At 48.5% G+C, this 14,239-nt stretch overlaps 2 long non-coding RNA genes across 4 annotated transcripts in view; one reads left to right on the forward strand and one right to left on the reverse strand.

Moving 5' to 3' along the window:
• LOC129214789 (uncharacterized) lies at positions 1–5,802 on the forward strand. The gene is made up of 2 exons (XR_008579811.1): positions 1–691; positions 3,125–5,802. It is a non-coding gene; the product is annotated as an uncharacterized LOC129214789 (long non-coding RNA).
• LOC129214788 (uncharacterized) overlaps positions 5,533–14,239 on the reverse strand; it is a 23,080-nt gene continuing 14,373 nt past the window's right edge. For 2 of the 3 annotated variants that reach the window (XR_008579810.1, XR_008579809.1), the window contains exon 2: positions 5,533–7,527. This is a non-coding gene — a long non-coding RNA (uncharacterized LOC129214788). Of the gene's footprint in view, positions 7,528–7,654; positions 8,010–14,239 lie in introns of those variants that run through there. The other variant, XR_008579808.1, reaches the window with a different exon arrangement.

Consider the following 14,239-nt stretch of genomic DNA (forward strand, 5'->3'; position numbering starts at 1 on the left):
GCTGCTGGGGCCCCGGCACGACAGTGGAGATGAACAGCTCGATGGCAGAGGGTGGGAGCACCAGGGCTGCGGTGGCCCCAGCCATGTGAGCCGAGTTCCTCGCTGCTGTTCTCATTTATAAATAGAAAGGCAGTTAGTTATTATTAGAGCTCGTTGAGTGGCTCTGGAGGAACTACAGAAAACCTTTCCAAATGAGCTGCTTTCCAGTTCAAGCAAAGCTCCTGGGGTCATGTCTGGAGGACAATGTCATGAGGAGCACCTTGAGTCTTGGAGACAGGTCTGGGCTGGTCCAAGCTCACCTTTGCACCAGGTCATGGTGCTCCCAGCATGGCTGGGGTTGGTGCAGTGGCACCCTATGGGTGGGCTGTCCCCACCTCACTCTGTGCACCCGTGTTTCCCATTCCTATGATAACAAGGCAGGGCATCAGCAGAGAACCTTACCTTGGGCCTTTATCTCCAGCACCTTCCCCAGGAACTTGGAGGACACAGCCAGCACCTGCACTGTCATACCATCCTGAGGAGCGTGACGAAGCTGCTCCCCGTACCGGGTAGGAGAGCTTTTCATCACATCTTCAAGCTGTCCCAAGACCTCTGTGGGATGAAGGATGGGCACAGAGAGAGGAAGATGCACACCTGGATAACCCAGAAGGTGGGTCAGTTCTCTTGGGTCCAGCAGAAGAAACACCATCAGGTATGTTAGGGTGGCTTTTGTGCGTGTCCCCCATGCTGTCCTCACGACCCGACCCTGCCACCCTCCTCCAGACCTGTCCTAGAGAGCAGCGCACAGGCTGTGCTGGGGGGCTCTCAGCCAGGAGATCATTTTGGACATTTCTCTTTAAGTCATGGAGGGCAAGATCTTTCAGTGGCATCCTGAAAGGTGTGCCTAGGCACATCACGGGCTATCTTATCATGTCTGAGCTGCTCTGTACCCCCTAATTGTAGAGATCCTGCCTTTAAATCTTATTTTTCTTGCCTGTCTCTCTGTTGGAAACCACATTTTTCTTTTATCATGCATTATACCTTCCCACATCTGTCCCCAAATCTACAAAACTGCACCCAGTAATGCACAAAGATCCAGGACTGAAAGCATTTTGTTAGTGACCGTCCTTTACAGAGCCAGCAGGGTCAGAGGAAAAGAAAAACAACACACACGATCAATATTTTTTTAAATAGGATTTGAAAGCAAAACATGAGAAGCACCTATCTGCTTTTGATTTCAAATGAAAAAATATAGCTATTAATATACGGCAATGCTACGTTACCATAAGAATAAACCGTAGATAAAAGCTGCACACTTAATGAGGCTCAGGAAAAACAAAATTTGAAAGCAAATCTTTGAAAATCTCTAGGTAATATCTGTTCCATTTATCATGCTTTGGCAATCAGAAAATAAAACCAGGCTTAGCATAATGAAGAAAATCAAACAGGCTTTTTTTTTTTTTTTCTTCTCCCTGCTGCTCTAAAATCACCAAAGAATATAGTCATGGAAAAAAAAGAGAGAAAAAAAAAAAAGGAGGAACTTCTGCCCTCCTGCCGGTGCACAGGGAATCTAATTGCAAAGGTTTCTTCCTGCATGTGTGAGTAGACTATGCGAGACTGGAATTTTTTAATCACAATATTTAAGTTCTCCTTGGTGACACAGAACTAATGCAGTGGTCCTCTCTTGATCTGCCAGAGATGTGAAGGTAACAACAGTTGATAACTGAGTCACAAGCTGAGAATGTGAAAAAGCCAAAAAAGCCAAAAAAAAAAAAAAAATTACTTCCCTTGACATGTCTGCCCGGCCAGGTTTGCAGTGCAGCACCGGCCCCGGCCAGGCTGGGGAGATGCTGCGGACGCTGGTGGATAACAGCGCTGAGGAGGCTTTGCCTGTGGTTTTTGGGGTGTGAAGTGCTTTAACGACTGCAGGCCCCTGAATCTCACACAGAAAGCTACCCGGCAGCCTTTATACAGCTACCTCAGGTGGCTACCGACAGCACCGAGCTCAGAGCAGGAGGCTGTAGCATCACCGTAACGTGTCCAAAGCATCCTCAAACCAGGGAGCTTGACCTCCTTGTCCCTTCCCAGCTCCTGCAGCTGTAGCTTCCCCATGGAGCGTGTCATTCCCTCCCAGTGCTACAAAGCTGGGCTGTTCCACAGCTTCCATGTCTTCTTGCCTATCTAATCAGGGCTGTGTGGGGATCCCTCAGCTAACGGTTCATTGGAAAGCAATTTTAGATCTTTGGGTGAAAGATCAAATATATAGTCGATGCATTATTCCAGGACAAACCGTGTCTGTTGCGATGGACAAGGAACACATCTGGGGGCATTTGGAGGTAATAGGAGTTGCTTTTATCTCCTGTTCCCTTTGGCAGTGGCCGCAATTATTGTGCTTTGAAATCATTTCTTTTGCAGACAGCTAGGAGGAGGGAGGAATTCTCAGCAATTAGTCACTCTAAATCACATATGAGCACACAAATAAGAATAATTGCACCTTCCTGAGCTCACTGCAATGAGATTGGATACGTGCAACTCACATATATTCATATTTTCTCTCCAGAGCCAGCATTACTAAAGATTTCTTCCTCTGCAGTGCTGAGTGCGTGGTGCTGTAAAAACGGGCATTTGAATGTTGTCTCTCTTCCCAAAGGTGCTGTAAGGATGAGAACTGCGATGAGCATAAAGCACTTTAAGACTGTGCAAGCAGTGTTACAGGGCTCTCTTCCCATTACTGCCTTTAATTCTGCTGGAAGATGGGTGTAAAAAGAAATAAATAAGTAATGATCCAAAGCAAACAGTTCCAGGCAGAAATTTGGCTGGTTGGGGCTTTCTGCCTCCCTAAGCTCACGTCCTTGGGTGGAACAACAGTGATGAGCAGCTCAGGCTGTCTGCTGCAGGGGGAAGATAGAGCTGTATTTAGACTGTCGGTGCTAGGTGCCCAGCTAGCTTCACAAAGCTATCATGATAGCTTCTTGCTGCTCTGTTCTCATTACGGAGATATTAGTGTGAATGTTCAAAGTCCAGATCCGATGAAGCCACAAAGCTCAGACCTGAATGTTCCCACAGGGTTGATCCCTGCAGCCAGCTCCAGCTACGAGCAGCAGGAATGAATCACAGCTTCCCTCTCTCTTTCTCACCTCCTCAGGTGCTGCAAGCCTGGGATGCTTTCTTGGAGCCTTGCCTGTAGGTTCTTGTGCTGAAGTTCCCATGTCTGTAGCCAGGACAAACAGTGGAGAAGAGGCATTTTTCCCCTCGTGCTCATGCAACAGCCTCCCTTCCTCCTCTTAGTCTCATCGGCAGTGTACATCGGGATGTTAAAGCTTGCTAACAGCAGCAGGTACGAAGAAGTAGCGACCCACGTAGCCTCGCAGTGCTGTGCTCTCTGCAGCCCCTCCACCCACCAGGTCAGCCACCCCCATCACTCCCGCCAGCGGTGCCGGAGGGATTTCTCCCAGTTTCAACAGAAATGCCGAATTCGAGCCCCACTCATTGTCAGCACACCACAAACGTTGTTGTCCCCTGTTAGTGAGGAATGAACAAACCCCAGCCCCAGGCTGCTCTCTCTGATGCTGCCCAGTGTCCACCTCAGACCCCGCTGCTTTTTTTTTTAGAAACCAGGTCTAAAAAATTGGGTGTAGAACTGCAATGCCTTCCTTTAGTTCTTCCTTCATAAGGATTTTCCTCAGATGAAATCTGTTGAAGCCGTAAGTCACCAGGTGGCTTTTTCAGGCACCAGGGATATGTTTTCTCTCAGAAGAAAGCTGACAATCTAGCTGGGACAGACTCTTACGCGCTCTCTTTGCTCCTGGGCTGCCCCCAGCACACCGACTGCTCCATACACACACCGAAGGGAAGGGCGAGCTGGCGTCTGCACGCAGGAGGAGAGAGCCTGAACGTGTGCACATAGCATCCCTGAGACTGGAAAAATCTGCAATTGCAGCCAGTAATGACTATTACTGCGGTACCACGGCACACAGTGGGAGACACTCCAGGAGACCCTCCTGAAATCTTTTTTGCATGACTAACTCCAGGAGAGAGGAGCCCTTCTGCAAGAGCCAGGGAGGGCTCTTCCACGTGCAGCCAGATTAAATCAGAACCGTGTCTTTTCCTCTGTAATGAGACATTTTAACTCCTCTGCGCTGCGCCTTGCAAGGAACAAGCCCTTGCAGAGAGGGGGGTGCAGCATCCTCTGGGATCTGGGAAGGGGACGGTGCCATGGCTGGCCCAGGGCTCGGGAGGGGCTAAGCAGAGAGCTGGGGACACATTTCTATTCCATCATTTTTGCACGACAAAGAGACGGCAGTAAGACCCTCCATCAGTGCCTTGCTTGCTCCTCACATTGCTATTTTAATCTTTTCCCAAACCAAGAGCGGGCAGCTGCCACCAGCCCGTCCCACCATGGCTGCCACCAGCAGTGGGATGCTGACGACTGCAGCAAACCTGGCCCTGCTTGTTTACCGTGATATTAGTCACTCACTTCCCAAATCCATTGGAAAAAACACAGCTCCAGGTCCAATGCCCCAGCCTTTCTGCTGCCAGACTGACCTCAGCAGCCACAAGAAACAAATGGCCCAATTTTAAGGCAGCTGGTGCCCTGCAGTAAACAGGGAGGGTGAGGCTAAAGCAGCATCCCATAAACTCACCTGGAAAACAAGTCCCAAGTGCCTTTTAACTCTCCACTTTTGCAGGTCCCTGCGTTCATGTCACACTCCTAACTTGCCACAGTAATGAAGTGCCCGCCCCCAATTGTTTATGGGTATATTTGGACTGTTCCCCACTGTCACAGTCAGTAAAACCCAGCGCAGACCACAGACGACTTCTGCGTTACTGACTGGTCAGCACAGGGCCCAATAGGGACGGTATGCAGCATAAATTAGCATTTACCTCCTGGGGCTTCCTCCTGGTTGCAGCAGGATGGGTACCACACTAACCGCAGCTCAGCACGTGGCCAGAGCATCTCTTGCCTCCCCGACCCGACAGCAAGTGGCACTCTCCCCACACAGAAGCCCACAGGCAGTGGTTGATGTGGCCGCAGGGCTTGTCCTTCTCAAAAGCAGAAGGAACTCATCATCCAGCCAAAGAAGATGTAATTCTCCGGTACGTGATGGCATGGAGCCAGTTCCCTTCTCTGACCACTCTTCATTAACCAAAGGCAAAGCACTGCAAAGCAGAACATTTCACAGCTGCCCTGTCCTGCCGTCAGCAAGATGCCGTGAACATCCTGACCCGACAACCCACAGGGATGCTGGCTCCGTCGCAGCACTGGGACCTTTTCCAGTGACTTCAGTGGGGAGGGCTGGGGACCAGGGTCCTGACCCAGGTGTTTGCAGCACATCGCTGAAGCTGTGAAGACACAAAACTCACCCAGTCTCACCTCCCAGGCCAGCTCCCTGTCCATTTCAGGATACATCCCAGGAGGATAAAGTCCTAGAGTACAAGTTTTCCTGGCATATTTGCAACCTGTTCTGCCTGAAATAACTACAGGAGTGCCGGGGCCTTGTAGTCAGTAGCTTTTCCCAGCATAACACCAGGGAACATAGCTGAGACATTGTGTTTTACTTCATGTATTTATTTATTCTTCCTTATTTTGAATGTGCAATATCACAGCCAATGAGTTATAGATACTGCCATTAACAATAGCTGGAAAAAGTTTCAACCATTTACAGACACTGAAATGTTAGCTAAATAGAAAAGCTTTTGAACATTTTGCAAGACCAGCTTTAAAAACAGGATGTGCAAACCCTTTATTTTGGGACGTGTTTATCCCAGTGATCAGATGTTCCACCCCGGTATCCCTGTTATGGCAATAAAAGCCCTATAAAATTTTTTTAAAAAAAACAAAGCCCAAACTTTAAGTTCAGCCCAGGAAAAAAATAAAAGGAATTGCTGAAAGGGGAAAAAAATGTGCTGCAGATTTCAGTGGCACCCACTCTTACCAGGAGCACCCTTGGGTGGGCGGGGGTTCCCCCAAGCCACAGCTCACTGCTGCCTGCACTGAACCAGGGCAGATGCTGGGATGCAGCAACATTCGCGTCTCCTCCTCCCCTTTTCTGGCATCGGGATGAATGATACCCACTTCAGGAACTGCTTTTCAGTGCAAGCTGGAAAAAAAAAAAAAAACCCAAACCCAACCTTCTGTCAGGCAGGGAGAATTTGGTGCTGTTGAGGAAGGCATCTCCGATGGACGAAGAAGAACCGCTGCAGTTCGGGGCTGGCAGCACGGAAGAGCCGATGCATTCCTCGCCGGGCCACCCCTGGCAGGTGCTAAACACAGACGTGCTCAACTTAATACCTTGCGCCGCTCGCAACGTGTGTGAGACACAGCAAAGAGGCGGGTTTATCGCTTGGTATTAAAAATAGGAGCAGCGTGATGGGGTTAGCAGGGGAGCAAAACCGAGCACGGCAAACAAAGCACGTCGGCAGGATGAGGGCAGGTTGCTCTGTCACAGGACATGCCACCAGCCACCTGGCCGGTAGCAGAGGGTGGCCATCCCTGCAAACCGGCACCGGGACCTCAGGAAAATGTATTGGGAAAAAAATGCAGAGGAGGAGGAATGGGTTTAGGGTGGGTTTTTAAATGCGTTCCAGGACAGCTGCACCTGGAGGAGGTTGTTGGCAGTCTCCTGATGTGGTGGCAGCCCAATTTTTGTAGGGATTTTGCTTCCTTGTGAGCAAAGAGGCAGCGTGGGAAGCTCAGCAAAGGGGGAAACAGGCTCGTCCTTTAGCCTTGCAGCAAATGAGGTAAATCACCAGCAATGCTGCTGGCAACAGACTCAGGATCTAATGATTGCTGCTGGTTGAAAGTGATGCTAACAACATGGGGGATTTTGCTTTATAATATACAGGTTTTGAAGCAGAAAAAAAAAAAAAAAGCCTTTAAAAGTTCAGGATAAGCTTCCGGAAAAATGCCTCCCACTGCAGGGCATTCCTACGCCTGTGTGGTCCCAAGCCCCAGCACAGAGACATCCTTGACCCTCCAGCACCTGGGAAGAGCGCAGTGAGCATACTGTTATTTTTGATGCAGTCTTTCAAGTTCTTCTAAATTTGGGGTACAGCACTTTTGTCCCAGGGACCCCTTTGACCTCACATATTTCCCTTCTAGACCCCTGAGATCTGCAAAACTGCAGCTTCAAAACAGACTCATAATAATGTCCTCTCCATCTACCTCTGCGGTCCCAGGATTTTGCTGAGCAGTCTCTGCTCTTCGAGCTTTTAATTCCCATAGGATGCATGGGGTCATGCGGACACCAAGAAGCCCTTGGGTTGGGGACTGCTAACACATCTTGCATGGCTCTTCCTTCCGCTCCGAGGGTGGGATGCTGAGGCAGAGCACGATGCTGTGCTTTACCTGTGGTCAGGCAGGAGGTCCCTGTAAAGCTGGACACACGAGCTCACCAGCTGCCAGGCCATCCTTCTCCTCCGATGCTTTCCTGGGACGCTCCTCATTATTTATGGCTCACCACATTCTGCTCATGAATGCTCCTGCTACATTTGCTTGAGAGCCCAAGCAGGTAAAACCTGCAGCGAAGCGATCTCTGAAAGCACTACCTGATTAAAACATATAAAAAAATAAAACAGAGATATAAAACTGCCAGTTGCCCACAGAAACAAATAAAATTAGTTCAGCTCAGCCTCCCCCATCTTTCCTTATTGCTCAGGTAGTAAAACCACTCACTATACAAATATCTAATTTCAGGTGTGTAGGACAGAAGTCATGGAGCTAACAGGTTCCTCGGGGCACTGCGAGAGCTCTGCCCAGTGCAGGGATGTTCTGGGACGGCAGCTCTCTCCTATCGGTAACTGCTATTTATATGACCCACAGTGCTAAGCACTTCAAACAAATAAAACAGCTCTCCAGCGAGGGATAGGCACCAGATGGAGTTCCTGACCTTGCTTGGAGCTGTGATGGCTCCACGCAACAGCCAAAAGTCTTCTCCTTCCCACCCAGCAGACACTGGCCCAGAGTCAAGGCAGGTTTCTCCTCCACCAGTGCACATCCATCCGCACCCTCCTTCCTCCCCACTCGCACGCTCAGGACCGCAGTCCACCTTGCAGGACTGTGAGGGTCCAGGGCAGCTGCCAAGGGTTAACGTGCAAAATATCCTGTATGAACCGGGCTGTTTAACGAGCATCTTTCCCCCAGGTATTGGCCAGTGATGAGAACGTGCTCTGCTGTGGTAATGCTTGCAACATAAGAGCCCACCGAGGAGGAAGCTGGTATGTGAAGTGAGACAATCCTCCCTCCTCAGCTGGATCACAGTTTCAGTCAAGCTCATCTGCATTAATCTTACACTCATTAAAATCAGTTGTTCTTTTTCTAATTCAACCAGTGCTGCCAAGCTCAAGAATTAAAAATTCATGAGCCAATGTCCCTGGAAAAAAAAACAAAAACCACCCCACAAACCTGTAAGGTCATCTTAAGCAGCATAGACTTTTAAAACAATCATAAAAAATGTCTAGCTGCTCCTTTGTGCCTGAAGCTTTCAGCTCACATTTTCATGAGGGAAATGACGAAAAGCTGAGATTTTTACACAGTCATGTGACTCCAGAGGCTGGTGCTTCCTGGAGGCAGCCTCACCGAGTGCATCATTTATGATGAAAATCAAGAGACTGAGCAACACAGGAGGGATGAGCTCATTTGGTTCCCCTCATCCTGTCTCAAAACAAGTGTCATTGCTGAAGTGACGAAAAGTCCACCCTGCAGACTCCAGGGCAAGCTGTCCACTGGGTTTTACTGCAGTGAGGTCAGGAGCCTAGAAATGACGTCAGCAATGTTTTTCCAGCCTTGGTCTGGACAAGCACGTAGAGCTCTTGGCAGCCCCCAGCCCCTCTGGAGCCATGAGAGCAGCATTAGACCCGTAACAGAGATGCAGGACCTGGCGCATGATGCCCAAGGTACCACATTACAACAGGTCATGCTTTGGTTGGCCTCCAGCATCCACTGCGACTCCCATGCCACGTCTGTGCCCCTCAGACCCCTTGTTCGGCTTCCCAGCGCCCACCCAGTTACTTCTGCCCTTGAAGTCCACAGGGACAACGAGGACGTTCCTCTCCGGTGAGCAGCCAAACGCTCTCGTGGATGCAGAGCAGCACCCAGGAGGAACATGCACGTTAACAGCAAAAGTAAATAATAACTTTTTTGTTCTGTACATTTGAGTGACAAACTAGACTTGACTTTTAATATGCTCCTAATTAAGGTCACCAATGATAATAGCTGGAGAGCTGGAGTCAAAGACAATAAACACCATTTATTTAAAGCAGATGGGAACTCTGAGAGGGCTTTCCAATTTTTTTTTCAATAGCCAAAACTAAACAACATTTCAGAGAGTGCCAGGGACCTCCCAGCCCATGAAAACACCCAAGGTCTCAAATGGCCTTTGCTGGCCCAGGCTGGAGCAATTACGCCGTACTGTCTGGGTCTCTCTCCACAAACGCTGCCCTTTTCCCTCAGAAAAAGGCACCATGTTTACAAAGTAAAGCTCAAGTAGGAAAACACTGAGCCAGGCCAGTGCAAAACCAACGCTGGGAAAAGGTTAGGATTAACTCCTCTAGAGCGGAGCAGAGTTCGTTTCCTGAAGAAGAAGGAGCATAAATAAAGATGGGTTGTCAGTGAGCGCTAGCGAGTGTTGCTGCAGTTATTTATAGAAGGCATTCATTTCCTTCATGATCTGGATAAATATCCTTTAGCTTTCGAGGTGATGAATCAAGTATTAATTAACCTGCTGAGGGAAAAAAATAATACAGATATTAATGTTTTAAAAGGAAGCTCCCAGCTGAGGGGGAAAAAAAAAAAAAGAAAAGAAATAAAAAAAGGAAAGAGCTAATCTGAAATTTTCCAGAAAGGCCTTATTGTATTGGAAAGAAGCAACGAGCAAAGAACAGACTCGTTGGATACACTTACTGGGAACGTCAGCCTCTGCTTTGGTAACAGGAAAAAAAAAAACCCCTGTGATCTTGGCATGTCTACAGAGCTTCAGGGTGGAGAAGAGCTTGGAGTGAAAATTTAATGGGTGTTTTTCACCTGGCAGCGACAGCACCCACTCCTCTTGTAGCTGCCACCTCCGGGCAGGGCACAGCCGCCGGGTGCCTGAGCCAAAGTCCCTGCCAGCGCAGAGCCGTTCTTCCCAGGAAACCATCGCACACCCTGGCAGAGCGGGCAAAGAGATTTCTCCTTCAGACACCAATGCAGCACCTATTTTTTTCCCCTCTAGATGTTCAAACTACAGACCAGACCTTTCTTTCAGTGCAAGCAATAAAAATCCAGAGCAACCATCAGGAAATTAGCAGAATAGCCAGAACATGCTCTGGCTATTACACGCTCACGTAAACGGGAGGAGACCTTGGCCCTCTGACTCCCCACCTTCCCTCTGTCCCACTCGGGGACCGGCTGAGCTAACTCTTCATTTCTTGGACAAAGAGCAAAGCATCAGCCTCTTGTGGAGAATGGTGAGGCTTAGCTCAGCCCGAGCCTGAGTAACACGAAGGAAAGAGAAGTACTTCCTGAAGATGATGACTGTTTTCTAAGCAAAAATGCCAAAATGAGATGTGACACCAAAACTGGACAGCAAAAAGAAACAAATTTCCTGGTGGCACTGATACAAGACCTGCAAGACCACCATGCCATCACAGTCCCAGCACGTTGGCCTGAAATGGCTTGGCTGCATTCCCTTCTCTCTGCAGAGAGGGCAGCTTCCAAGTGACATAAATCAGAAGTTTGGACTGATTATTTTGCAAACTGAGACACAGCTCTCCTGTAGCCAAGGAGGCACGATGTTTAATGAAGCACAAAAGATCCTGTATTAGATGTGGTCTTCAGGATTGACTTCCTTTGCCATGCTTGCGTTCCACCCCCACATCCTCAAATCTTTAACAACTTCAAGCTCTTTATTTAAAAAAAAAAAAAAGCATATGCAGTCAGCCTGTTCCTACCCATTTTTAGCTTTTTTTCCCCTTCTGCATATTCCCCAGTTCTCTGCCCACACATACCCACACTACAGACAAACTATCCTAAAAAAATTGAAAGATGTCTAAAAAAACAACAGTAATCCAGGGCGTCATCAACTTCCAGGAATGCAAACTGGCTTAAGAAACCACAACTTCTTTTTGTTGTTGGGGTTTTTTTTTTGGATGGGTGTTTTTTTAGTCTTTTACAATCTTCTGTTTTAAAAAATGGGATGAATTTGCTCCTTCACCCTCCTCACTCCTCTCTCTCCCCAGCTATATTCAGAAAACATTTCTCACCAGCCTCGTTAAGCTCACATTTCAGGGCAGTGCAAATATGTGTGCATGGGGGGGGACAGGGATGATGAGTCAATTAGGCACCTAATAAAAATCTGATTTTAAAAATTCCCTTTCCGATGGCGAGCATGCTGCGAGCCATGGCAGTCACAGAACTGGTGCTTCCAGCTCGGTCCAGCCTGCCTAGTGCCTCCCTTGCAGATAGAGAATGGTTTCCTGCAGTGAAACCACTCTCATCCTGCATTAAATGTCGTGTATGATGAGGCATCTGCCACTTCATGTGAAAGACGCCATCACAGGCTAATAAATCACATTGCCAGAAGGACATTTGTGCTATCACCAGAGCTCTTTTAACTGTATGGCCTTCCCCCTCCGTATGCTCCCGTTCATCACCATGCCTTGCAGACCTCACATATTATAGCTGATTAACTCATCCCCAGAATAGGCAGCCGAGCTAAGCTCTTTGAACCTGCTGGTCTTGCAGTCACCTCTTCTGCTGTTCCCATCACTCCAGCCACGGCTTTCTGAGTCTGCAAAGGAAAGCCCTAGAGATGCACCATTTGTCATACAGATGCCAGTTATTATACAGACAGCACCTACCACTGCCTTTTTCCAGGCATGCACTAAATTGGAGGGGGTGGATGTGAGAGACGGTGCCTATTCATTCTCCTTGCAGATGGTCAAGCCACAAAGCACCCAAGCGAAGCCGTACGCTTCCTTCCAACCTCCTTGCCTTGGCTGAGACTCAAACCACCTACCGGTGGAGTCATGTTGGACTCACACGCTCTCTCATAGTGCATAACCTTCTCTCATAGTGCACCCGTCCTGGCGACACGTCTGAATGTGTCCATTTCCCATGTATGCAGGGCAATTTGAGACATTTGAGTATTTCAGGTTAGATTTTGATTTCGTGGGACTGGTGTAGGTTTAGGCGAGAAAATGGAACAAAACATCCTGAGCTTTGGCGTGTTAGAGCAGCAATAATTTCAAGCAGAAAACAATGCTGCAAACTTCATACCAGTAAAAACCAAATCCATATTAAGAAGAGCTGAATTTTAAAAGCGTCACTGTAAAACCAGCCATTTCATAACCAATAACCCTGCAGGATGCAACCAAGCTGGACAGATATCACAAAGGAGCACAAAAACATTTCTGGGACCGCATGAACCCTCCATGAAGATTGCTACGAGGCACGTCAGCCAGCCGCACTCACCAGCAGCCTCTGATGCCAGTGGCCAACCGTTCTGCGATGAGGACTGGTCTGGCTGTGCTGATTATAGTCTGGAGTAACCAAAATCACAGTGGAGTGGAAGGCCATAGGATCACGCTGTGCTTGTTCCCATCAACAACTTGACATCCCTCCCACAACGGAGCTGGTGGTTTCCTTTGTAGAACAGACTATTCTGTTGGACCAGGAGGGCCCCTGTTTAATATTGCTCTGGCTAAATATGACCAGTTTTGTGGCTGGGTAAAGAAACTTAACTCATTATTCAATCAAACTTGTTTGCATTCTTATTTTCCTTATTCTTCAGTGAGCCCTGGGGTCACCAGGAGGAGTCCAGGCAGGAGACGGTTCTGAGCAGGCAGCAAGCCATGGAAGTGGGCTGCTCCTCTGGCCATGGGACCTCCAAACCCCGGAGAGGATGAGGTCCATGGGGTCAGAGCCAATGCCAGCAAAACGGAGCAGGAAGAACATCAGCTGGGTAAGGATTTATCAGCCAGCACAGATAAATGCGTATATTTTCCACTGGACAAGTCTATCCTCCTATCACCAGCACAGTCCAGCCCATGGGAATGCTGGCCCAGATTATAAAACCTGGGTTTCTAGCTGCTTGCTGGAGATAGCACATCCCAGAGTAACGAAACAGAGGGGAACAATACTGCCCTTGGATCTGTCCTTTTCAGCCGTGAAAACAAGTTAATGTCAGTGTAATTAGAGTGACCATTACTTGCCATTGAGCTTCATAAAAATGTGAGGAAAGATGTATGCATTTTAATTAAGCTCCAGGGGAAAAAAATGTGTACCTGGCTAAATTGCAGAGAGATGAACTCATTACTTCATCCATGTCTCAGTCTGCTGCCTCTTTTCCTCTGCAACAGAACGATCAGCCTAGGCTGCAGGCAGTGACTTTAAAAAGCAAATAATCCTTCCAAAAGAGCCAGGCCAGCACTTTGTAATTCCTACGTCTCTGAACTGGGAGTCTTCATAGAGCCACACTTCTGGTGAGACCGATGGGCGAGCATTCAAAATGTTAGAAATCTGAGGGGGAGCGCTCCCCAAATCAAGGCATCAGGAGGGGACCCCGACGGAGCTCGCTACAGATTTTTCCAGCAGCCAGCCAGCTCTTGCAGCTGCCAGACTTTTCCATAGATTGCCCAGGTCTGATTTTCTGCTACGAAACAGCCTGGGCCTGAGCTGTCCTTTTCATCTCAGGAATGCACAGCTGCGAAAGTGAGGTCTCGGTTCCTCTTGCAGAACGTGGCTCCAGGAGTGCGGATTTGTGCCCAAGCCGTTAAGACCACGCCGTGGATGGGGTCACATTCGTACTGACGCTGCATATGATGAGTGAGGGATGGGCAGGTGGGGGCTGCAGACACCTGGCTGCCTTTGGGTGTGTGGAAAAAAGAAATGGCAGAACCCATCTGGGGTTTGAACAGCAAAGTAAAACAACCTAAACCCTTAACTAGATCTAGAAAGTTTCTGGGGTGTAGAGAAAGAAACAGCAATCGTCATCAGGCTCCTGTCCCCTGAGAATCAGCTGAGCAACCCTCCACATCGGAAAACACTTTCTGCTCTTCCCAAACACTCAGACACATCCCCTGCGAAAGTCACTATTCCTCTAACAGAGTCAGACTCGGTGTCTGTGGGCTTTATAAAGACTAAACAATTTCTCTGCTATTATTGCTCCTTGTACAATTAGACCAGAGCAGGTAGATCTTTTGCTTCGAGGTGCTGGTCAATAGTCCCAGGTCAGGGAGGAAATCCCATGCACCCCTCGATGGCACCGCACAGCCAGGTGCA

This window comes from Grus americana, chromosome 18 (genome assembly GCF_028858705.1).
Source record: "Grus americana isolate bGruAme1 chromosome 18, bGruAme1.mat, whole genome shotgun sequence".
NCBI classification, from domain to species: Eukaryota; Metazoa; Chordata; class Aves; order Gruiformes; family Gruidae; genus Grus; species Grus americana.